We start from the raw sequence: 24,344 nt of genomic DNA on the forward strand, positions 1-24,344 counted from the left end.
GCATGATATCTCAAAAGGTTATGCACGGATTTGGACGAAACATGGTGGACCGGTTGGGTGTGTGACCAGAACAAATCGATTCGATTTTGGTGAAGATCTGATTATGGATTCGGATACGAGAATTATTTAATTTAGTAAGTGATTCTTCGCCATTGAGAGATCAGGCGAAAAGCGATACATAACATATGATATTGTTATGTTTGTGGGGGTAGTGATATGTAGAGTCAGGTAGATTTGTGTAGGTATCATGCTCCGGATGTCGGGTAAGAGCCATCACCATGTAATACGTTCTGTTTAGCCGAATGTCGGAGTAAGGTGTATCTTAGTCCCTGTCACGAGGGGGCGGGGCATGTTAACTAGCTTAGGGGATAAGGATAAATTATCCCTTGTATGTCTTACCCTATGTGATTTATCCTTTGGCTCTTTTGGCACCGCAATAGACACCAGTGAGGAAATGCCCATTTATTGCACTAAATAATAACCATTGAACCAACCGGAAGCCAGTCCTGAACACTGCCATTTGGGATGCACCAGCCACATCGCCACGGAAGACAGGCAGGCCGAAGACACGCCCCAAGGAGCTGTGATTGGTCAGGGCGGAGCAAAAAGCGACTCGCTATAGGGCGAGAGTTGACCAACGGGAAGGTCGGGGTGAGAAGGGACTCGTAATTGGCCAGGGCGGAGCAAGAAGCTACCAGCTGATTGGTGGAAGGAAGGCCGAGGAGGAAGCTGACCGCCGATTGGCAAGGACCACCGAGGACGTCAGAGGCGAGCAAGAAGCGGCGTGCTGATTGGTGGAGAAGCGCTGATGACGACACTACCAGACGTTAAAATAACTCGAGGACGGACATTTTTCTCTCTTGCTCGCTGACCCTGGACTCTTGCTTCTGCCTCCTCTTACCCTGGACTCTTGCATCTCTGACACTCCAATCTTGCCCTGTTCTTGCCCTTCTCTGGTTCCATTGTTCTTCTCCCTCACGCGTTTGTGCTTGGACTGGTCGTGGTCAGAGACGCCACTGGGAGACATGCAGAGTTTTGCAGACGGAAACGACGCGTGGCTTGCCACTACAGTGCGCGAGTGAGGCCTGTTTCGCACACAACCCTGGCCGGACCTCCAGAGCCTTGAATTTCTGGCGAGACCCCCCAACAGCCCCACCCCCAAGCTGAGCAGAGCTAAGTGCACGATAAACCACACGTTATTATTTTCCAGTTTATTTTCTTCCTGTGTCTGTGTCATAGGTCTGGGACGTCCCGATTAGGAATTTGCTTTTACCGTCACATATTCTTGTTATAGGCATCCGTTTTAATAAACCAGTTTATTTTTGTACATTTTAAATCATCCTCAGTTTGAGTTACTTTTTGCAGGTTGGGACTGCCGGTGATCGCGACAGGGAAGCTTCAGCTTCCTCTTCCCCTTTCTTTCCCCACGTATATAAAAATCCGCAATTTGGCATTGCCCAAGGCAGTGTTCTGGGCCCTGTGCTTTTTCTGGTCTTCATCAATGATCTCTCTGACTCTCTGGAAAATCCTCTCTCTCTCTTTGCTGATGACTCCACTCTCTGCCGCTCCATACCTCATCCCTCAGATCGGCAGTCCGCAGCCTCCTCACTCTCTGCAGACCTGGTCAAAATCACAGACTGGTCAAACAAGTGGAACATGTCTTTCAATCCTGACAAATCTCACACTCTCACTATTTCTCTTCAAAAAGACCGACTGGACAACCCTCCCATCTACTTTCTCAACAATCCTCTCCAAGAGTTCTGTCACTCAATGTCTTGGGTTTCACAATCTGCCATGATCTTTCCTGGGAAAAACACATTTCCAAGCTGGCCTCCAAAGCCAGTCGCCGACTGGGAATTCTCCATCGTGCGAAGTCCTTCCTTGGCACACCTGAGCTCCTCACCACATACAAGGCTTTCATCCGCAGCTCAATGGAATACTGCTCTCCCCTCTGGGCTGGTGCTCCTGCCTCACACCTCGCTCAGCTTCACGCTGTTGAAACCAAAACTTTCAGAATCATTGGAATCTCCCGCGATGAAGCCGATTGTGAGGGCCTTTCACTCACTCACCGCAGGCAGGTTTTTTTTTTTTTTTTTTTTTTTTTGTATACAAGATCGAGGCTCGTGAAAGAGCGAACATTAATCACACAGAAAGACAAACCGACACATAAAACATATAACATAGGGAGCGGTAGACAAGATGGGGAGAGAGGGGGAAGGACACAAACACAACATTTGAGAGCAGGGACCGAGAGACATGGAGACATCGAGAGATCTGAGAGAGGGCGAGGGCTTTGGGGGGGGGGGGGGGGCGTGGGAAGGGGGCGGTGGGAGAGGTATAAAACATATGGACACTGCCAGGACTTCCAGGAAAGAAGTTGGAATTTCAAACAAGGTGGATCTGGGGTGAATTAGCGGGGGTAGAAAAGATCAAGGTTTTGGATGGGGGAAGATAAGAGATGGTGGTGAACAGCTGTTTTAAAGACCTGGAGGGAGGAGTGGGATTGAAGGGAGTGAGGGAGTTTGTTCCAGAGGCGGGAGAAAAGAGGAATGAAAGAGTGAAGGTGAGCAGAGAGCCGAGATTTCGGCAGTTTAACCATCAGAGGGTTGCTGGCAGATCTTGTGCGACCTGTAGGAATATTTGGGGGACAGAGCACAGAGAGAGCTGGGGGTGCAAGGCCGGAGAGGAGTCGGTAGAAGACAGAAAGACCACCTACCTGCCTGCGGTGAGTGAGTGAAAGGCCCTCAGAGATAGCTTCATCGCGGGAGATTCCAATAATTCTGAAAGCTTTGGTTTCAACAGCGTGAAGCCGAGCTAGGTGTGAGGCAGGAGCACCGGCCCATAGGGGAGAACAGTATTCCATTGAGCTGCGGATGAAAGCCTTGTATGTGGTGAGGAGCTCAGGTGTGCCGAGGAAGGACTTCGCACGACGGAGGATGCCCAGTCGGCGACTGGCTTTGGAGGCCAGCTTGGAAATGTGGTTTTCCCAAGAAAGATCATGGCAGATAGTGAGACCCAAAATCTTGAGCGACAGAACTTCTTGGAGAGGATTGTTGAGAAAGTAGATGGGAGGGTTGTCCAGTCGATCTTTTCGGAGAGACATAGTTAGAGTGTGAGATTTGTCAGGATTGAAAGACATGTTCCACTTGTTTGACCAGTCTGTGATTTTGTCCAAGTCTTCAGAGAGTGAGGAGTGAGGAGGCAGAGGAGGCAGAGTGAGGAGGCAGCAGGTTGGTGGTCTTTCTGTCTTCTACCGACTACTCTCTGGCCTAGCTCCCCCAACCCTGTCTGTGCTCTGTCGCACAAATATTCCTACAGGTCGCACAAGATCTGCCTGCAACCCTCTTCTGGTGAAACTGGTAAAATCAAGACTCTCTGCTCACCTTCACTCTTTCATTCCTCTTTTCTCCCACCTCTGGAACAAACTCCCTCACTCTCTTCAATCCCACTCATCCCTCCAGGTCTTTAAAACAGCTGTTCACCACCATCTCTTATCTTCCCCCATCCAAAACCTTGATCTTTTCTACCCGTTAATTCACCCCAGATCCACTTTTCTGAAATAACAACTTCTTTCCTGGAAGTCCTAGCAGAGTCCATGTGTTTTATTTTTTACCTCTCCCACACCCCACCTCCCTTCCCACGCCTACTCCCCCAAGCCCCCGACCACCTCCCACAGATCTCCCGATGTTCCTGCTCTCAAATGTTGTACTTGTGTGCTTCCCCCTCTCTCTCCATCTTGTCTCCCGCTCCCTTCATTTCGTCCTATGTGTCCGTTTGTTTTCTGTCATTGGTGTTAGCTCTTACACGAGCCTCGATGTTGTATACAAAAAAAAAAAAAAAAAAACATTAAAATGTAATCCTGTAATCCATTTGGGTTACAAAATATGCACTGTAAAGTGTAATTCAAAATACCTCTGCATTATTCAAAGCATCTCACTGCACTGGAAAACGTGGGGACAGGAATACAGTACTGTAAAGAGTGGGGAATACATAATAACATGATCTACCATATGAAAGTGTGTGTGTGTGTGTGTGTGTGTGTGTGTGTGTGTGTGTGTGTGTGTGTGTGTGTGTGTGTGTGTGTCCCCCTTCATAAGGCTCGGTTTTAAAGGCTTTGAGTCGTGCTTTCGGAGGGATTTGAGTGGGTGGGTTTAATAGTGCATTATGATATGTAAGAAAAAGGGCTGGCGCTCGATTTTTGTGCCAAAGGTGATTTTTTTGCAGTTTTGTCAACTTTAGGGGGTAAATTAAAAGGAAAATTAGGGGTTGAATTTTTTCGCGAACTTTTCGGGTATTTTCGGGGGCCTTTTAGGGGGGGTGACCCCCAAAAATTGCACAATCTATATCTCGGCTCCAAGACATGCTAGCTTCATGATCTTGGTGTCTAGGATAGGGTTTCTGGGTGCGCCGAGTTCAATTATGTTGTTTATGAGGTGATCTAAGGTCAAGGTCATAGGCTCAAGGTCACCACAGGGTCATAAATGGCTCCAAAAGGTAAAATTAGCCAAAATAACTGAATTATATCGTATAGTACCACTTTATATAGGTTTTATTGGGTGAGGAATTCAGTCGTGACATCCTTTTCGACATTCGCGGTCAACCCCTACTTTTTCGGTTGGTTCACCCCATAAGTCTGCTAAAACCGCAAAAATCAGTTTGGGGAAAAAAATCATCCATCAGGCCTTTTTCTTACATATCATAATGCACTATATCCTGGCTAAATGCCAAAACGTTGATGTAGCCATATTTTGCTTATCTTTTTCTTCTTTATTTCCAGGTGTGTCGCTGTATTGGTGCGAACGTGTCCATGAAGTGAAGCTCTGAGCATTTCAACCTGCCTTCTGCAATGTCGGAACGAAAATCTGAAGAAATAAGGATTTGCATCATTTGCAAAGAGGGAGACTCTGTGAATAACAAACTTGTTGATAAACATGATATATCACTCGTGCGAGATCTAAAAGAAAGGGTTGTAGAGCGGGCTAGTCTAGGTGATGTGAACCTCAAATCGCTGGCAGATCATTTAAGTAGCTTATCGGAGTCAGATTTACGTAATGTCTCTTATCACAGCAAGTGTCGCAAACCTCTTGCAAATAAGGCCAACTTAGAGATGTGTAGAAAACGCGCTCGTTCCCAAACACCAACGTCTTCTCATGCATCCTCTACCTCCGATGTAGTGCCAATGGCTCCAAAACGTGGACGGCCACGCAAGACAGAGAAATCTGATGCAGCAATTAGGCCTCTAAGACAGAAAGGTTGTAAGGTGCTTCCGAAGGAAAATAAATGTATGTTCTCCACATGTTCATTTTGTCCAAAATCATCACAAGGGCTGCATAGAGTAGTATCGGATTCTATGGGTCAACGACTTCTAGCAATCAAAGAGGCTACCGAGGATGACTTGGTCAGATCGCGTCTAGCTAAACTGTCGGACTCTGGAGATGCATCAGCATTAGAAAAGTACTACCATCGAGACTGTATCAGTGTTGCAGACAGACATGGCAAGGAACGGGGAGATAGCGATGCATATAGACATGTGAGAAATGTGTGTGATGCTGAGTTTGTTGTGTATGTGAGAGATTCCCTAAGTATAGATGACTGTGTCCTTAGCATGAATCAGTTAAACAACTTTTACATCAACCTGTTGAAGGAGAAGAAAATTCATGAGGAGAGAAGTGACAATCACAAGAAGCACCTGAAGGAATTGATTGAACAGCATGTGCCAGAGGTTGAATTTGTTGAGCCTCCCAATCCTACTCACAGCCACAGAGTTATGAGGAAGAAGTCAGTGGGGCAAGCCGTTGAGTTTGCAACTGCAGACACAGATGCATGGGTTCTCATTGATCTATCTCGTGCCCTGAGGAAGGAGGTTTTCCGCACAAGAGACTGGAAATTCACAGGCGACTTCAATAACTTTGAAAATCCCCCTATGCTAGAGTTTTTAATAATGCATATCATGTATGGCTCTGAAGCTAGAATAATCTCAGGACAGCGTGAAGCAGAAGTGAAGAAGAATGTGGATGTTGTGTGCCAGCTGATAGTGCAGAGCTCAAGAAGTCACAGACAAGTCAAGTTGAAGACTTCTCATGGGTTCAAAAAAACAGTGGAAACCCCGCTCTCAATTGGCCTTCCCCTGGCAATTCATGAGCATCACGACTGTTCCTCTGCGGGAGCTCTTGTCCTCCTCCAAGACCAAAGGTCAGCTTGCAAGGATTCTTGCCCAGGGACTTCTACGGGAGTTTGAGGGACAGGATCTGCGACTTATCGTCTCATATGACACCAATATCAAAATCAATGCACCCCACAGGCTTGAAGAGGACTTCTTTACCCATGAGCACGAGGAGGCTGACTCACAGATCCCCCTTCATGTTCTTCACTGCAACAAGGATTGTGAATTCAGACATATTGTTGTTGCATCTCCGGACACTGATGTGTTGGTCCTCCTCATTGACCTCACAGCATATGGACGTTTGGGAACTTTGACCACATTGGAATTTCACACAGGAAATGGCAACAAGTTCAGAAAGATCGATGTGGTGGAGAGAGTGAGGAGCATCAGCCGTAAGAAATGTCAAGGTCTCATTGGGATACACAACTTCACTGGCGCTGACTGGGGTGGTAAGTTCGTGGGTGTGACTGTGACAAAGAAGAGGTGGATCACAGAGTACTTCAAATTGGGTCCCAATGATCCCATCATTGATGCCTTCCAGAGATTGGGAGATGGCCCTCTCTCATCGACGGAACGAATAGACGGAAAACTCCCTGAGGAGATGCAGCCTCTCGAACACTTTGTGTGCCGCGTCTACTCTGCCAATGGCCCACAAACACTCCCCCCAACTTCGCTGGGAGCTCTTCAGGTCGAAAAACATGGAGTCTGAGATGCTGCCCCACACCCGAGCTACATTGCTGCCTCATATTCAACGGACAAACTTTGTATGCATGGTGAACAAAGCCTATGTTACTACACATCCCCAACTTCCTAGTTTGGAAGACTGCGGTTGGGTCATCAAAGATGGTGCAATCTTCCCTCTACGGTGTCTTGAACTACCTGCTCCACAAGCGGTTCTAGAACTGATCAAATGTGGCTGTAAATCATGTCTGCGCACGCAACTGTTCTTGTGCGAAGAACAACCTCCCCTGCATGCCGCTTTGCAAGTGCCATGACCAAAGATGTCAAAACGTCAGGCATGAGAAATTCGATATTGAGGACGAAGAAATATAAGGATCGGAATTGTAAGTACCATTTTTGTAATTGATAGCTGATTATGGGTATTGGGTACATTGATGATATTTGTTTAGTTAATGCATACACGGTGTAAAACTGGTGTAGTAGGGCCTATATATTGGTGTGATTATACCTTACTAGGGCATGCCCGTACTATATCTATATCTAAAATTATATCCCCCCCTCTATTTACATGAAATGGTTTGGTCCATGAAATGTTTTGGTCCATTCGCAACGCCAAAGCGAACGGCGAACGCTTTACATGAAATGGTTTGGTGCATGAAATGTTTTGGTCCATTCGCAACGCCAAAGCGAACGGCGAACGGCTTGCGAGTACAGTGACAATCCCCCCGGGGTTTTTATTAGTTTTAAAACATAGTTTAACGCCAACATAGCGCCAACATAGTTTGCAAACGTGAAATAAATGAATACGCTCTGAAATGTGCCATCCGAGGCAGAGTGTGTCCGCCACGTTCGGCACACGCGATAGCTCGCTGCTCTCTGATTGGTTGAATCGTTTTTTGGACATAGCTCGGTAAGTAATTGTCCGATTAATATGAAACCTTGAAAAGGCACATCCTCGGGTCCCCAGCAATATACCTGGCAAGTTTAAAGTATATCGGACCCGTGGTTGTCGAGAAACAGCGGTCACAGACAAACGTACAAACGTACAAACAAACAAACACACAGAGATTACTGGAATTATAGATAGATATTACACTGGACGTAGTGTAACTCAACAAAGTGTAAATAGATCTGTCATAAGATGAAGAATGTGGTGCATTATAATATGCACTTGCTCAGCATTTATGTGTCAAAACTAATGTTTTGTAGTTGCACGGTATATCATGAGATGTGACATTTTTTTGTTTTCGCCACATTTTCACCCACCCAAATGACATTGACCATGACCTAGTTTATAACCTGATCGTAACCTCGAATGTAAAAAAAGATGTCACCACTGAATTTCTCACCCAACAAAACCCACATGAAGTGGTACTATATGACATAGTTCAGTTATTTTGGCTGATTTTACATTTTGGGGTCATTTATAATAATAATAATAATTCATTTATTTTGTATAGCGCTTTTCATGAAGCCCAAAGGCGCTTTGACAGAGTGCAAAACATAATGCATAACAAAACATGAAAACAACAATTGCAAAAAGACAAGAATCAATAGGGAAATATTTAAAGCAAAAGGAGGGAGAAGGAGAAGAGATAGTCAGGGGTTAAATGCTGTGGGTTGAATGTTGAATGCAGTGCTGAACAGGTGGGTCTTGAGTGATGTTTTGAATGTGGTGAGTGAGGAGGAGTCTCTGATGGTGTGAGGTAGTGAGTTCCAGAGGGTGGGAGCAGCGATGGAGAAGGCCCTGTCCCCCCAGGATCTGAATTTGGTCCGGATGGGGGGGGGGGTCAGGAGGTTGGTACCAGCAGAGCGGAGGTTGCGGGTGGGAGTGTGTCTGGAGAGGAGGTCAGCCAGGTAGGATGGGGCCAGGTTATGGAGGGCTTTGTAGGTCAAGAGGAGGATTTTGTACTGGATTCTCTGGGAGATGGGGAGCCAGTGAAGCTTGTAAAGGACGGGGGTGATGTGGTCGCGGGTCCGGGAATGGGTGAGTAGACGGGCAGCGGAGTTCTGAATGTATTGGAGTTTATTGGCGATTGTTGAAGGTGAACCATAGAGGAGGCTATTGCAGTAATCCAGACGGGAGGTGATGAAGGCGTGGATGAGGGTTTCTGCAGCCGTGGAGGAGAGGGATGAGCGGAGACGGGCGATGTTTTTCAGGTGAAAGAAGGCTGTCTTTGTGATCTGTTTAGTGTATTTGTCGAAGGAGAGGGTTTGGTCAAAGATGACGCCAAGATTCCAGATGAGAGGGGAGGTGGATACTGGGATACCGTCGATGTTGAGGGCAAAGTTATGGGTGGATTTTGTGAGCGTTTTTGGGCCAATGATGATTATTTCAGATTTATCACAGTTAAGCTTGAGGAAGTTGATTTGAAGCCAGGATTTTATTTCAGTGATGCAGTTTGTCAGGATAGAGTGGGTGTCGGTGGAGACGGACTTGGTGGAGATGAAAAGCTGGATGTCATCGGCGAAGCAGTGGAATTGGAGACCATGACGGCGGATTAAGTGACCGAGGGGGGACAGGTAAAGGATGAAGAGGAGGGGGCCAAGAACTGAACCTTGGGGGACACCTTGGGGGAGGGGAGCAGTGGGGGATTTGCAGTTATTGATGGAGATGAACTGGCGTCTGTCAGAGAGGTATGATTTAATCCAAGAGAGAGTAGTGCCGGTAATGTTAAAGGTGGATTCAAGTCGGGTGAGGAGGATGGTGTGATCGATGGTGTCAAAGGGCAGCGCTGAGGTCGAGGAGGACGAGAATGTTGAGGTTGCCAGCGTCAGAGGAGAGGAGAAGGTCGTTGGTGATTTTGAGGAGAGCAGTTTCAGTACTGTGGTTGGAGCGGAATCCGGATTGGAATGTTTCATACAGGTTATTGGCAGAGAGGTGATGTTTGAGTTGAGCGGCTACAGCGCGTTCCAAAACTTTTGACAGAAAGGGTAGGTTGGAGATGGGTCTGAAGTTATTTAGGGTGTCAGGGTTTAGACCAGGTTTTTTTAGAATGGGGGGTAACAGCAGCAATTTTGAGGGATGGTGGGACGATGCCTGTAGACAGGGAGGAGTTTATTGTTGCAATGATAAGTGGAGAGAGCGCAGGGAGGGAGGCCTTGACAAAGCTGGAGGGGATGGGGTCAAGAGTGCAGGTGGCAGTTTTCATTCCTATGAGGAGTTCAGAGAGGTCAGTCGGGGAGACCGGGGAGAATTGAGACAGGGGAAGGCAGGATAAGGGGGGGCAGGTGGTTGGAGGGGGAGCGGGTGCGGCGGTGGTCAAGCTGTTGTAGATGTTGTCAATTTTGCATTGGAAGAAAGAAAGGAAGGAGATGCAGTTGTCTACTGTGAAGGACTGGGTGGTGGTGTCCAGGGGGCGGAGGAGTTTGTTTATTGTCGAAAAGAGTGCTTTTGGGTTTCCGGAGCCAGAGTGGATAATTTGAGAGTAGTAGGCGGAGCGGGCGTGGGAGAGGGCATCTTTGTAGTGTTGTAGGTGGTCCTTGTAGGCTTGGGAGTGAACTGTGAGACCTGTTTTATTGAGGAGTCTTTCAAGTTGGCGAGCACGAGTTTTCATCAGGCGGAGTTCAGGGGTAAACCAGGGAGCAGAATGGGTGAAAGAAACTGTTTTGGTTTTTACAGGCGCAAGCTGGTCAAGGCAGGAGGAGAGAGTGTGGTTGTAGTAGTCAGTGAGGTCAGAAGGGGTGTGGAGGTCAATGAAGGGAGAAGTGGACATTTTTTCAGAGAGGGTGGATGAGAATGAGGTAGGTGAAAGAGCGTTTAGCTTACGGAAGTTGATAGTGTGATAATGTCTGATACCTCAGTCGATAGTGTGATAGTGTCGATAATTTATGACCCTGTGGTGACCTTGAGCCTATGACCTTGACCTCAGATCATCTTGTAAACATCATAATTGAACTCGGCGCCCCCAGAAACCCTATCCTAGACACCAAGATCATGAAGCTAGCATGTCTAGGAGCCGAGATATAGATTTTGCAATTGTTGGGTGTTCCCCCCCCTAAAGGGCCCCCAATATCCCAAAAGTTAGCGAACAAATTCAACCCCTAATTTTTCTGTTAATTTACCCCCCAAAGTTTACAAAACTGCAAAAAAATCACTTTTGGCACAAAAATCGAGCGTCATGACATATCATAATGCACTATAATGGGCAATCTTTGAACACGACTGTGTCCACCGGTTAAAAGACCTAAAAGACTCTGAGGACCCAAAATACCCCAAGGACCCAGAAGACACAATGGACCCAAAATACCCGAAGACCCAAAATACCCTGTGGACTGTTAAAGACACAAAAGACAATGAAGACCCAGAAGACCCCAAGGACCCAGAAGACTGAAAAGACCCTGAAGAACCAATGGACCCTAAATATTCAAAAGACCCCAAGGATCCAAAAGACCCAAACATGCCTGAGGACCCAAAAGACCCCACAGACTCAGAAGACCACCAAGGACTCTGAAGATCCAAAATACCCCAAACAACCCAAAAGACCAAAAAGACCCAATGGACCCCAAACATCCAAAATACCCCGAAGACCCAAAATACCCCGAGAACACAAAAGACCCTGAAGACTGTTAGACCCAAAAGACCATGAAGACCCAAAATACCCAAAACACTAAAAAGACCCTGAAACCCAATGGACCCCAAAGACCCAGAAGACTCAAAAGACCCAAGGATCCAAAATATCCTGAAGACCCAAAAGACCCCAAAGATCCTGAAGACTCAAAATACCCTGAAGACCCAAAAGACCCAAAAAACCACGAGGACCCACTGACCCAGAGGACCCAAAAGACCCCAAATATCCAAAAGACTGAAAAGACCCTGAAGACCCAAAAGATCCAAAAGAAAGACCCAAAAGACCCCAAGGACCCAGAAGACCCCCAAAAACCCAGAAGACCCCCAATAACCCAAAGACCCCCAAGGGCCCCAAACACCCAAAAATACCCCAAAGACCCAAAAGACCCAAAATACTCCAAAGACACTGAAGACTGAAAAGACCCCAAATATCCCAAAGACTCTTAAAGACGCCGAAGTCCGAAAAGATTGAAAAGACCCCAAATATCCCAAAGACTTAAAGACGCCGAAGTCCGAAAAGATTGAAAAGACCCTTTAGACCGAAAAGACCCTAAAGGCCCAAATAACGAAAAGACCCAAAAGACCCAAAAGATCCAGGTTACTGAAAGGATCGAAACGACCCAGAAGAACGAAAAGACCCCAAAAACCCCAAAGACCCCCCCCCCCCCCCCCAAAACCCAAAAACCGAAAAGACCCAGAAGACCAAAAAGACCCTGAGGACCGAAAATACCCTGAAGACCCTTAAAGCCCTGATAGACCCAAACAATCCAAAAGACTGAAAAGACCCAGAAGACCCTTAAAGGCCCTGAGGACCCTAAATACCCAAATTACCCCTAATACCCAAAATACCCCAAAGACCCTTAAATGCCCCAAATATCCCGATAGAGGACCCAAAATACTCAAATGACTCAAAAGACGCCGATGAACCAGAATACCCAAAATACACAAAAGAAGGTGAAGACCAAAAAGACCCCAAGGACACAAAAGACCCAAAAGAAGAGTAATTATGCCTCTTACATTGGAATTGTAGACGGTGGCTTGCAAACTGAGCCTCAAGGTCGGTGTACAGAAGCGATATTTTTAATCACAATAAATACATGGCACAGGGAGGTGAAATTCGCTGCACGTGATGTGCAATGCGTGCAGAGTAAAACGAGTGTTCATTTCCGTCTCAAGGATGTCTAACAAATTAAGATGATATAAGCATCCCTGACACGAGGCCCAGACTTCAGACTTTGGCATGCTCACGCGGCTGCACCGTCAAAAACTGTTCCAACCCATCATTTTTGACGGGCTTTATACTAGTAAATTATAATTTGCATCATCCCAATCCCAATCCCACTCCCCTCCCCCCCCCCCCCCCCCCCCCCCAAGACTACTGGCAAAAATAAATAAATAAAAACATCCCTATGTACTAAGTGGGATCATGCTGATCCTATATAGTAGCAAGTCTGGATGTAATCATCCCAGAACTGTAGGAATAATGTGACACACACACACACACACACACACACACACGCACGCACGCACGCACACACACACACACACGTAATTATGGAAAGCAAATACAAGTTTAATGTTGAAAGAAAATTAAATGGGGACCAAATTACCCTTGATATCATTTTTATGAAAACAAGAGAGAAATGACTGTACTTATAAACTGCTCTGTGCAGAAGGTGCAAATCGCTACTTAGAGGAGTGAAGTGTGGGCAAATGGTTTGAGCAATATAGGTTCAACTCTATCAATCAGATTATATAAGATATGCAATGGCTTTGGGAATGACAGGGAATGGACCATCAGGTCAATAGGTAAACACAGGAGGGCAGGACAGGATGGGACGGAAAACGTATTCCGACACAGGAAGAGATAAAAACACTGGGTGGGACAAGGCGGGATGAAAAAACGACGACAAAATAAACATATTTGAAAGATGGGACAAGAGACTGAGTTTCTGCTGCCTGCAGAGTATACCTTCCATTAAGGACACGAGCAACGGTACCTGCCCTAAGGGCGGAGCTTCAATTGGGAGGCCCAAATTAAAAGGCAAAATATCAGAAATTGAAGGCCTTTTTTATTTTAACCGATTTATATAAACATCTGTTAAATCATATCACACGCAAATCATCAAATTCTAAACAGTATTTGTAGAATGTCAATAAAAGCCACATCACTGTTCATATCGGTAAATATTATTCCATCGTGTTTCGAAAAAATGGAAAATTGGAAAAAAATGTAGCCTATTTTACTCCAGGGGGTCCCAGGATTACCCACCCAAAATTTCGTTGCGATCGGTTCAGTCGTTTTTGCGGTACCTGGGAACAGACACAGACATTTGGTGAATTATAGTAAGATGAAGAAAACACTCAAATGCAAATAGACACAATTTTATTGAACGAATTGTTTGAAACAAACTGGTCACCAGCAGCATTTAAAAAAAAGTCGAACCTGATAGAATAAGCAAATTTTCTTCCGAGTCGGCAAATGAATGTGGCGGGACGGTGTGCAATGCAATTATTGGTATACCTTTCGACTATTATACAGACTTGGCATTTAATATGGAATATTTTTTTTGTGGGGTTGAACTTACTTTTCAAGATGACTTAGAACCAAAAGTTCATTGGAATTATGTTGAAATTATTCTAGATTTTGTTAATGTGACCTTTAAAAGAAACAAAAACCACATTTGACATTTCGAAGCAAATAAATTGATCCTTGAAAGTGATGTAAACTGATATCGAACTCAATTCACGGACAGTACTGTGTTAAACTTCTGTACGTTTTCCAGAAGTATCTCTTTATTTTGCACATTAGCCAAAAAAAAATTCAACAAAAACAAAAGCTAAATTATGACTGGGATTACGGACAGTAAAATTACAGTTCAGTACTTCGTGTAACCCCCACGAGCATTCAGGAGAGCACGTACACGTTGAGGCATGCTGTTCACGAGATTTGCCAAGGTTTGGACAAGAATCGCTTGCCATGCAGTGACAATAGCCTGCTGCAATTCATGCACAGAGGTCGGCTGCTGGTCCAAGTTGTCGATTTGATGCGTTAATTCTGCCCACACGTTCTCTATCGGATTCATATCCGGGGACATGGCAGGCCACTCCCTATGCTTTACACCATGGTCAGCAAGAAAGTGTTGGATCATGCGAGCACGATGAGGCCGTGCATTGTCATCTTGGAAGACAAAGTTTCCTCGAAAGGCTGCACGAGCAAATGGAAGCAATGTTTCTTCCAGAATGACCCTGTACTTGAACTGGTTCAGGTTTCCATTCAGAACAACCAGGTCAGTTTTGTCCCCTGCATGAAAAGCAGCCCAAACGGTCACCCCACCACCTCCAGCTTGGACTCTTGGCACTATACAATCTTCGTTGTGGGCTTCATGCACTTGTCTGCGCACTCGGAAACAGCCATCTTGACGATAGACCAGAAATCTAGACTCGTCACTGAAGGTCACGTGATTCCAGTGTCCTGGCTGCCATTGACGGTGCTCTCTGGCCCACTGCAATCAGCGCTGGCTGTGTTGTCTGGTCAGGCGTGGCTTTCTCAGGGGACGCCTGGCACGATTGCCTGCTTGAACCAGTCGTTGGTTGACTCGTCTTCTGGATACAGGCACATTTGTCAGTTGCTGCCACTCAGCCCCATGCCGATTAGCTGACTTGGTACGGCCATTGCAGACTAACCGGTGCAGCTGGCGATCATCTCTCCTTGTGGTTCTGCGTGGACGTCCTGGCCTCGGTATTGGAGTAGGGACACCCCTCTGAGCATTTCGTTTCAGGATCTTTGACACCTGACCTTGAGTGATGCCATACTGCTGAGCAATAGCATGCTGTTTCATACCAGAATTTCGTAAAGCCACAACTCCATGACAAACAGCATCGTCAAGTTGACGGACCATCTCCAGCGGAAGCGGAAATAACTTTTGTAGACGTGCAGCAGTTGTTTTCCACTAATACAGAATGCAACAACCCTTATATACCCGATTGTGAAGCCAATCGTCAAATGTACCTGTCCTTACATTTTGTCACGCCACCTGTGATATAATCCTGTTATTGACTTCTTGCTGGAAAAGACAATCAGTGACATGGTTCTTTCAACAAAGACATCACCGAAGGGTAAAAGAAACTCACCAGATTGATATACTGAGTTCAGAAAGTAAACCCAAGTCAAGAAAAAAAAAAAATTCCATATTAAATGCCAAGTCTATAGATGCAAAAATTATTCCAATCGGACATGAAGAAAAATATATTACAGGCAGAATGACAAATGAGGCAGATTATAAAAGGGGGAGGAGGCAGGTAAAAAAGGGGGAGGTGGCGGGCGAAAAAAGAGTGACACGGCGGGCGAAAAAGAGAGGCGTGGCGGGAGAAGAGGGGGGCGTGGCGGGCGAAGAGGAGGGCGTGGCGGGAGAAGAGGAGGGCGTGGCGGGCGAAGAGGAGGGCGTGGCTGGAGAAGAGGGGGGCGTGGCGGGAGAAGAGGGGGGCGTGGCGGGAGAAGAGGGGGGCGTGGCGGGAGAAGAGGGGGGCGTGGAGAGAGAAGAGGGGGGCGTGGCGGGAGAAGAGGGGGGCGTGGTGGGAGAAGAGGCGGGCGTGGCGGGAGAAGAGGGGGGCGTGGCGGGAGAAGAGGGGGGCGTGGCGGGAGAAGAGGGGGGCGTGGCGGGAGAAGAGGGGGGCGTGGCGGGAGAAGAGGGGGCGTGGCGGGAGAAGAGGGGGCGTGGCGGGAGAAGAGGGGGGCGTGGCGGGAGAAGAGGGGGGCGTGGCGGGAGAAGAGGGGGGCGTGGCGGGAGAAGAGGGGGCGTGGAGGGGGAAGAGGGGGGCGTGGCGGGAGAAGAGGGGGGCGTGGAGGGAGAAGAGGAGGGCGTGGCGGGAGAAGAGGAGGGCGTGGCGGGAGAAGAGGAGGGCGTGGCGGGAGAAGAGGAGGGCGTGGCGGGAGAAGAGGAGGGCGTGGCGGGAGAAGAGGAGGGCGTGGCGGGAGAAGAGGAGGGCGTGGCGGGAGAAGAGGAGGGCGTGGCGGGAGAAGAGGAGGGCGTGGCGGGAGAAGAGGAGGGCGTGGCGGGAGAAGAGGGGGGCGTGGCGGGAGAAGAGGGGGGCGTGGCGGGAGAAGAGGAGGGCGTGGCGGGTGAAGAGGAGGGCGTGGCGGGAGAAGAGGAGGGCGTGGCGGGAGAAGAGGAGGGCGTGGCGGGAGAAGAGGAGGGCGTGGCGGGAGAAGAGGAGGGCGTGGCGGGAGAAGAGGAGGGCGTGGCGGGAGAAGAGGAGGGCGTGGCGGGAGAAGAGGAGGGCGTGGCGGGAGAAGAGGAGGGCGTGGCGGGAGAAGAGGAGGGCGTGGCGGGAGAAGAGGAGGGCGTGGCGGGAGAAGAGGAGGGCGTGGCGGGAGAAGAGGAGGGCGTGGCGGGAGAAGAGGAGGGCGTGGCGGGAGAAGAGGGGGGCGTGGCGGGAGAAGAGGGGGGCGTGGCGGGAGAAGAGGAGGGCGTGGCGGGTGAAGAGGAGGGCGTGGCGGGAGAAGAGGAGGGCGTGGCGGGACAAACGGAGGGCGTGGCGGGACAAAGGGAGGGTGTGGCGGGACAAAGGGAGGGCGTGGCGGGACAAAGGGAGGGCGTGGCGGGACAAAGGGAGGGCGTGGCGGGACAAAGGGAGGGCGTGGCGGGACAAAGGGAGGGCGTGGCGGGACAAAGGGAGGGCGTGGCGGGGCAAAGGGAGGGCGTGGCGGGGCAAAGGGAGGGCGTGGCGGGGCAAAGGGAGGGCGTGGCGGGACAAAGGGAGGGCGTGGCGGGACAAAGGGAGGGCGTGGCGGGACAAAGGGAGGGCGTGGCGGGACAAAGGGAGGGCGTGGCGGGACAAAGGGAGGGCGTGGCGGGACAAAGGGAGGGCGTGGCGGGACAAAGGGAGGGCGTGGCGGGACAAAGGGAGGGCGTGGCGGGACAAAGGGAGGGCGTGGCGGGACAAAGGGAGGGCGTGGCGGGACAAAGGCAGGGCGTGGCGGGACAAAGGGAGGGCGTGGCGGGACAAAGGGAGGGCGTGGCGGGAGAAAGGGAGGGCGTGGCGGGAGAAAGGGAGGGCGTGGCGGGAGAAAGGGAGGGCGTGGCGGGAGAAAGGGAGGGCGTGGCGGGAGAAAGGGAGGGCGTGGCGGGAGAAAGGGAGGGCGTGGCGGGAGAAAGGGAGGGCGTGGCGGGAGAAAGGGAGGGCGTGGCGGGAGAAAGGGAGGGCGTGGCGGGAGAAAGGGAGGGCGTGGCGGGAGAAAGGGAGGGCGTGGCGGGAGAAAGGGAGGGCGTGGCGGGAGAAAGGGAGAGCGTGGCGGGAGAAAGGGAGGCCGTGGCGGGAGAAAGGGAGGCCGTGGCGGGAGAAAGGGAGGCCGTGGCGGGAGAAAGGGAGGCCGTGGCGGGAGAAAGGGAGGCCGTGGCGGGAGAAAGGGAGGCCGTGGCGGGAGAAAGGGAGGCCGTGGCGGGAGAAAGGGAGGCCGTGGCGGGAGAAAGGGAGGCCGTGGCGGGAGAAAGGGAGGCCGTGGCGGGAGAAAGGGAGGCCGTGGCGGGAGAAAGGGAGGCCGTGGCGGGAGAAAGGGAGGCCGTGGCGGGAGAAAGGAGGCCGTGGCGGGAGAAAGGGAGGACGTGGCGGGAGAAAGGGAGGACGTGGCGGGAGAAAGGGAGGACGTGGCGGGAGAAAAGGAGGACGTGGCGGGAGAAAAGGAGGACGTGGCGGGAGAAAAGGAGGACGTGGCGGGAGAAAAGGAGGACGTGGCGGGAGAAAAGGAGGACGTGGCGGGAGAAAAGGAGGACGTGGCGGGCGAAAAGGGAAGCGTGGCGGGCGGAAAGAGGAGCCTGGCGGGTGAAAGAGGAGCCTGGCGGGTGAAAGAGGAGCCTGGCGGGTGAAAGAGGAGCGTGGCGGGTGAAAGAGGAGCGTGGCGGGTGAAAGAGGAGCGTGGCGGGTGAAAGAGGAGCGTGGAGGGTGAAAAAGAGGGGCGTGGCGGGTGAAAGAGGAACATGGCAGGCGAAAAAGAGGGGCGCGGCAGGCAAAAAAAAGGGGTGTGGTGGGAAAAAAAGAGGAGCGCAGCGGGCGAAAAAGAGGAGCCTGGCCATTGAAAAAGAGAAGCCTGGCCGGCGAAAAAGAGGTGTGTGGCGGGCAAAAAAGAGGGATGTGGCGGGCAAAAAAGAGGGATGTGGCGGGCGAAAAAGAGGGACGTGGACATGGCTGGCGAAAAAGACCGCCATCACGGGCGAAATAGAGGGAAGTCGCGAGCTAAAAAGAGGGACGTCGCGAGCTAAAAAGAGGGACGTCGCGAGCTAAAAAGAGGGACGTCGCGAGCTAAAAAGACGGACGTCGCGAGCGAAAAAGAGGGACGTCGCGAGCGAAAAAGAGGGACGCCGCGGGCGAAAGAGGGGCGTGGCGGGCGAAAGAGGGGCGTGGCGGGCGAAAGAGGGGCGTGGCGGGCGAAAGAGGGGCGTGGCGGGCGAAAGAGGCGCGTGGCGGGCGAAAGAGGGGCGTGGCGGGCGAAAGAGGGGCGTGGCGGGCGAAAGAGGGGCGTGGCGGGCGAAAGAGGGGCGTGGCGGGCGAAAGAGGGGCGTGGCGGGCGAAAGAGGGGCGTGGCGGGCGAAAGAGGGGCGTGGCGGACGAAAGAGGGGCGTGGCGGGCGAAAGAGGGGCGTGGCGGGCGAAAGAGGGGCGTGGTGGGCGAAAGAGGGGCGTGGTGGGTGAAAAAGAGGGGCGTGGCGGGCGAAAAAGAGGAGCGTGGCGGGCGAAAAAGAGGGGCGTGGCGGGCGAAAAAGAGGGGCGTGGCGGGCGAAAAAGAGGGGCGTGGCGGGCGAAAAAGAGGAGCGTGGCGGGCGAAAAAGAGGGGCGTGGCGGGCGAAAAAGAGGGGCGTGGCGGGCGAAAAAGAGGGGCGTGGCGGGCGAAAAAGAGGGGCGTGGTGGGCGAAAAAGAGTGACGTCGCGGGCGAAAAAGTGACGTCGCGGGCGAAAAAGAGTGATGTCGCGGGCGAAAAAGAGCGACGTCGCGGGCGAAAAAGAGTGACGTCGCAGGCGAAAAAGAGTGACGTCGCGGGTGAAAAAGTGTGACGTCGCGGGTGAAAAAGAGTGACGTCGCGGGCGAAAAAGAGTGACGTCGCGGGCGAAAAAGAGTGACGTCGCGGGCCAAAAAGTGTAAAATAATAGATGGTTTTGATATTTACAAAAAGGGAGGTGATGGGTGAAAAAGGGAGGTGATGGGTGAAAAAGGGAGGTGATGGGTGAAAAAGGGAGGTGATGGGTGAAAAAGGGAGGTGATGGGTGAAAAAGGGAGGTGATGGGTGAAAAAGGGAGGTGATGGGTGAAAAAGGGAGGTGATGGGTGAAAAAGGGAGGTGATGGGTGAAAAAGGGAGGTGATGGGTGAAAAATGGAGGTGACGGGCTAAAAAGGGAGGTGACGGGCTAAAAAGTGAGGTGGTGGGCGAAAAAAGGGAGGTGGTGGGCGAAAAAAGGGAGGGGATGGGAGTAAAAAGGGAGGTGGTGGGAGTAAAAAGGGAGGTGGTGGGAGTAAAAAGGGAGGTGGTGGGTGAAAAAGGAAGGCGGTGGGTGAAAAAGGAGGGCGGTGGGTGAAAAAGGGAGGCGGTGGGTGAAAAACGGAGGCGGTGGGTGAAAAAGGGAGGCGGTGGGTGAAAAAGGGAGGCGGTGGGTGAAAAAGGGAGGTGGTGGGTGAAAAAGGGAGGTGGTGGGAGAAAAAAGGGACGTGGTGGGAGAAAAAAGGGAGGTGGTCGGAGAAAAAAGGGAGGTGGTGGGAGGCAAAAGGGAGGTGATGGGTGAAAAAAGGGAGGGGGTGGGTGAAAAAATGGAGGCGGTGGGAGAAAGAAGGCAGGTAGTGGGCTAAAAAAAGGGAGGTGGTGGGCTAAAAAAGGGAGGTGGTGGGTGAAAAAAGGAGGTGGTGGGTGAAAAAAGGAGGGGGTGGGTGAAAAAAGGAGGGGTGGGTGAAAAAAGGAGGAGTGGGTGAAAAAAGGAGGGGTGGGTGAAAAAGGGAGGTGGTTGGTGAAAAAGGGAGGTGGTTGGTGAAAAAGGGAGGTGGTGGGTGAAAAAGGGAGGTGATGGGTGAAAAATGGAGGTGACGGGCTAAAAAGGGAGGTGACGGGCTAAAAAGGGAGGTGATGGGCTAAAAAGTGAGGTGGTGGGTGAAAAAAGGGAGGTGATGGGAGAAAAAAAGTGAGGTGGTGGGTGAAAAAAGGGAGGTGATGGGAGAAAAAAAGGGAGGTGGTGGGAGTAAAAAGGGAGGTGGTGGGAGTAAAAAGGGAAGTGGTGGGAGTAAAAAGGGAGGTGATGGGAGAAAAAGGGGAGGTGGTGGGAGAAAAAAGGGAGGTGGTGGGAGAAAAAAGGGAGGTGGTGGGAGAAAAAAGGGAGGTGGTGGGAGAAAAAAGGGAGGTGGTGGGAGAAAAAAGGGAGGTGGTGGGCTACAAAATGGAGGTGGTGGGCTAAAAAAGGGAGGTGGTGGGTGAAAAAAGGAGGTGATTGGTGAAAAAAGGAGGTGGTGGGTGAAAAAGGGAGGTGGTGGGTGAAAAAGGGAGGTGGTGGGTGAAAAAGGGAGGTGGTGGGTGAAAAAGGGAGGTGGTGGGTGAAAAAGGGAGGTGGTGGGTGAAAAAGGGAGGTGGTGGGTGAAAAAGGGAGGTGATGGGTGAAAAAGGAAGGTGATGGGTGAAAAAGGAAGGTGATGGGTGAAAAAGGAAGGTGATGGGTGAAAAAGGAAGGTGTGGATGTAGAAAAGGATGTGGAGGGATAGAAAAGGATGTGGAGGGATAGAAAAGGATGTGGAGGGATAGAAAAGGATGTGGAGGGATAGAAAAGGATGTGGAGGGATAGAAAAGGATGTGGAGGGATAGAAAAGGATGTGGAGGGATAGAAAAGGATGTGGAGGGATAGAAAAGGATGTGGAGGGATAGAAAAGGATGTGGAGGGATAGAAAAGGATGTGGAGAGATAGAAAAGGATGTGGAGAGATAGAAAAGGATGTGGAGGGATAGAAAAGGATGTGGAGGGATAGAAAAGGATGTGGAGAGATAGAAAAGGATGTGGAGGGATATAAAAGGATGTGGAGGGATATAAAAGGATGTGGAGAGATAGAAAAGGATGTGTAGGGATAGAAAAGGATGTGAAGAGATAGAAAAGGATGTGGAGGGATAGAAAAGGATGTGGAGGGATAGAAAAGGATGTGGAGAGATAGAAAAGGATGTGGAGAGATAGAAGAGGATGTGGAGAGATAGAAGAGGATGTGGAGAGATATAAAAGGATGTGAAGAGATAGAAAAGGATGTGGAGGGATAGAAAAGGATGTGGAGGGATCGAAAAGGATGTGGAGGGATCGAAAAGGATGTGGAGGGATAGAAAAGGATGTGGAGAGATAGAAGAGGATGTGGAGAGATAGAAGCGGATGTGGAGGGATAGAAAAGGATGTGGAGGGATAGAAAAGGATGTGGAGGGATAGAAAAGGATGTGGAGGGATAGAAAAGGATGTGGAGGGATAGAAAAGGATGTGGAGGGATAGAAAAGGATGTGGAGGGATATAAAAGGATGTGGAGGGATAGAAAAGGATATGGAGAGATAGAAAAGGATGTGGAGGGATAGAAAAGGATGTGGAGGGATAGAAAAGGATGTGGAGGGATAGAAAAGGATGTGGAGGGATAGAAAAGGATGTGGAGGGATAGAAAAGGATGTGGAGAGATAGAAAAGGATGTGGAGAGATAGAAAAGGATGTGGAGAGATAGAAAAGGATGTGGAGAGATAGAAAAGGATGTGGAGAGATAGAAAAGGATGTGGAGGGATAGAAAAGGATGTGGAGGGATAGAAAAGGATGTGGAGGGATAGAAAAGGATGTGGAGATAGAAAAGGATGTGGAGGGATAGAAAAGGATGTGGAGGGATAGAAAAGGATGTGGAGGGATAGAAAAGGAGTTTGAAGGATAGAAAAGGGGGTGGATGGATATAAAGAAAAGGATGTGGAGAGATAGAAAAGGATGTGGAGAGATAGAAAAGGGGGTGGAGGGATATAAAGAAAAGGATGTGGAGAGATAGAAAAGGATGTGGAGGGATAGAAAAGGAGTTTGAAGGATAGAAAAGGGGGTGGAGGGATATAAAGAAAAGGCTGTGGAGAGATAGAAAAGGATGTGGAGGGATAGAAAAGGAGTTTGAAGGATAGAAAAGGGGGTGGAGGGATAGAAAAGGAGTTTGAAGGATAGAAAAGGATGTGGAGAGATAGAAAAGGAGTTTGAAGGATAGAAAAGGGGGTGGAGGGATAGAAAAGGGGGTGGAGGGATAGAAAAGGGGGTGGAGGGATAGAAAAGGAGTTTGAAGGATAGAAAAGGATGTGGAGGGATAGAAAAGGAGTTTGAAGGATAGAAAAGGATGTGGAGGGATAGAAAAGGAGTTTGAAGGATAGAAAAGGAGGTGGAGAGTGAAAATAATAGGTGGGGGGCTGAAAAGAAGTGGGAGAAAAAAAAGAAGTGGAGAATGAAAAGAAGAGGCGGGGTGCAAAAAGATGATATGAGGAGCGAAAAAAAGAGGTGGCGAATGAAAAGAAGTGGTGGAAGGTTGAAAATAATAGATGGGCGCGAAAAGTGTCGAGAATGAAAAGAAGAGGCTGAGTGCAAAAAAAAGATGTGGAGAGCGAAAATAGGAGGTAAACAATTTAAAGAAGATGCGGAGTGCAAAAGGACGAGGTGAATAATGAAAAGAAGTGGGGGAGGGAAACGAGAATTATAGGCGAGGAGGCATTATATATCCGAATTGAAATATATCGAAACGATAATAAAGATTTTCGGGCTATAATGAGCATAATGAACAGTAAAATACGTTTGAAAAGCTGTGCAGCCGCAGCAAAGACCGTGAAGAAAGAGGTGTTATCACAGCAATAATCGCCATTAGGAGTGGGTGACGCCACAGAGACCGAAACACAAAGACAAAAGCGAAAGAGGATTTCCAAAGTAAGCTTTTCTACTGAGCCGAGGTGAGCACAGAGCCGCCTGTAGGCAAACGCTCGTTGCTCTCCGACGCTTTCGGAACGATAGAGGGAGACAAACGGGTGCCGTGAGAGACGCCGGGACCCCACCGTGACACCTAGAGGCTGCAGGCCGTTCTTGCAAGCGCCTCGACGACAAAAAGCGCCCCCCGCGTCCGATTCGTGCCTCGTCCCACACCGACACGCAGGCCGCGGGTCCTGGACCGTCGGCCGAGTCCGTGTGAGGGTTCGTCGGACACTTGAAACGGCGTTGCGGAACGAGTCCGATTGCAGTTAAGTTGTCCAAAATGTCGCCAAGATACCGAGGCCCCAGGCCGGTAGGCGGCTAGGCGCACAAAATGGCGGGTAGAGCGCCAGTGCGCATGCGCGGCCGCTCGCGGGTCCCTGGGTTGGGAAGGCGGCGCGAGGTTTCACCGTCGAACTCAAGGGTTGGGAAACGATCGCGATTATAATTAAACAGGTAAAAACGTCGGGAAAAGGCAATAGGTTTTGGAAAATGGAACATCATGTATTGGATATTCTGCATCAAATTCCTTTGAGTTACAGATTATCCCCTCAAAAACCCCCATGCCCCCAACGCCAGTGTTCGGGACACGATCCCCGCGCTGGTTTTTCTTCACAATTAAATTCTCGTGAAGGACACCGCGGGATCTCGAACATCCACCGACCCATGCTGGCAAACGGGGATTCCCGTGTGACGTCCATCCGAGGGACGGTACACGCATTGATGAAACACCGGGATGGCGGTTTGCAGCCTGCAGGTAGCTCAGGATTTGAACCCAGGTCGGACAGCTCAAACACACACAGACACAGCACAGGTGTTGAAAGGCCTCAAACCAAGTTCTGCTCAAATGGATTTCTATCAATGTGAATAACAACAAAATCCAATGATCAACAAACAAACGAAGCAACTTCAAGATAGTTTGGAGTCCCGGCAGCTTGTTACAGGAAACCTGACTGCTGAAGAGC

General features: G+C 49.9%; 1 protein-coding gene across 16 annotated transcripts in view; it reads right to left on the minus strand.

Annotated features, from left to right (window-relative positions):
• The window catches only part of LOC137435466 (transcriptional repressor CTCF), a 167,318-nt gene extending 143,552 nt beyond the window's left edge, over positions 1–23,766 (minus strand). For 6 of the 16 annotated variants that reach the window (XM_078784296.1, XM_078784295.1, XM_078784289.1 and 3 more), the window contains exons 1-2: positions 23,466–23,727; positions 13,687–13,727 (exon numbers count right to left, since the gene is read on the minus strand). The gene's annotated coding sequence lies outside the window, so the exon portion shown is untranslated. Of the gene's footprint in view, positions 1–13,686; positions 13,728–23,465 lie in introns of those variants that run through there. The other 10 variants (XM_078784291.1, XM_078784285.1, XM_078784283.1 and 7 more) reach the window with 8 other exon arrangements.
• Positions 23,767–24,344: the final 578 nt, after the last annotated feature.

The sequence above is a fragment of the Myxine glutinosa genome, chromosome 9 (assembly GCF_964187855.1).
Source record: "Myxine glutinosa chromosome 9, kmMyxGlut1.1, whole genome shotgun sequence".
Taxonomy (NCBI): domain Eukaryota; kingdom Metazoa; phylum Chordata; class Myxini; order Myxiniformes; family Myxinidae; genus Myxine; species Myxine glutinosa.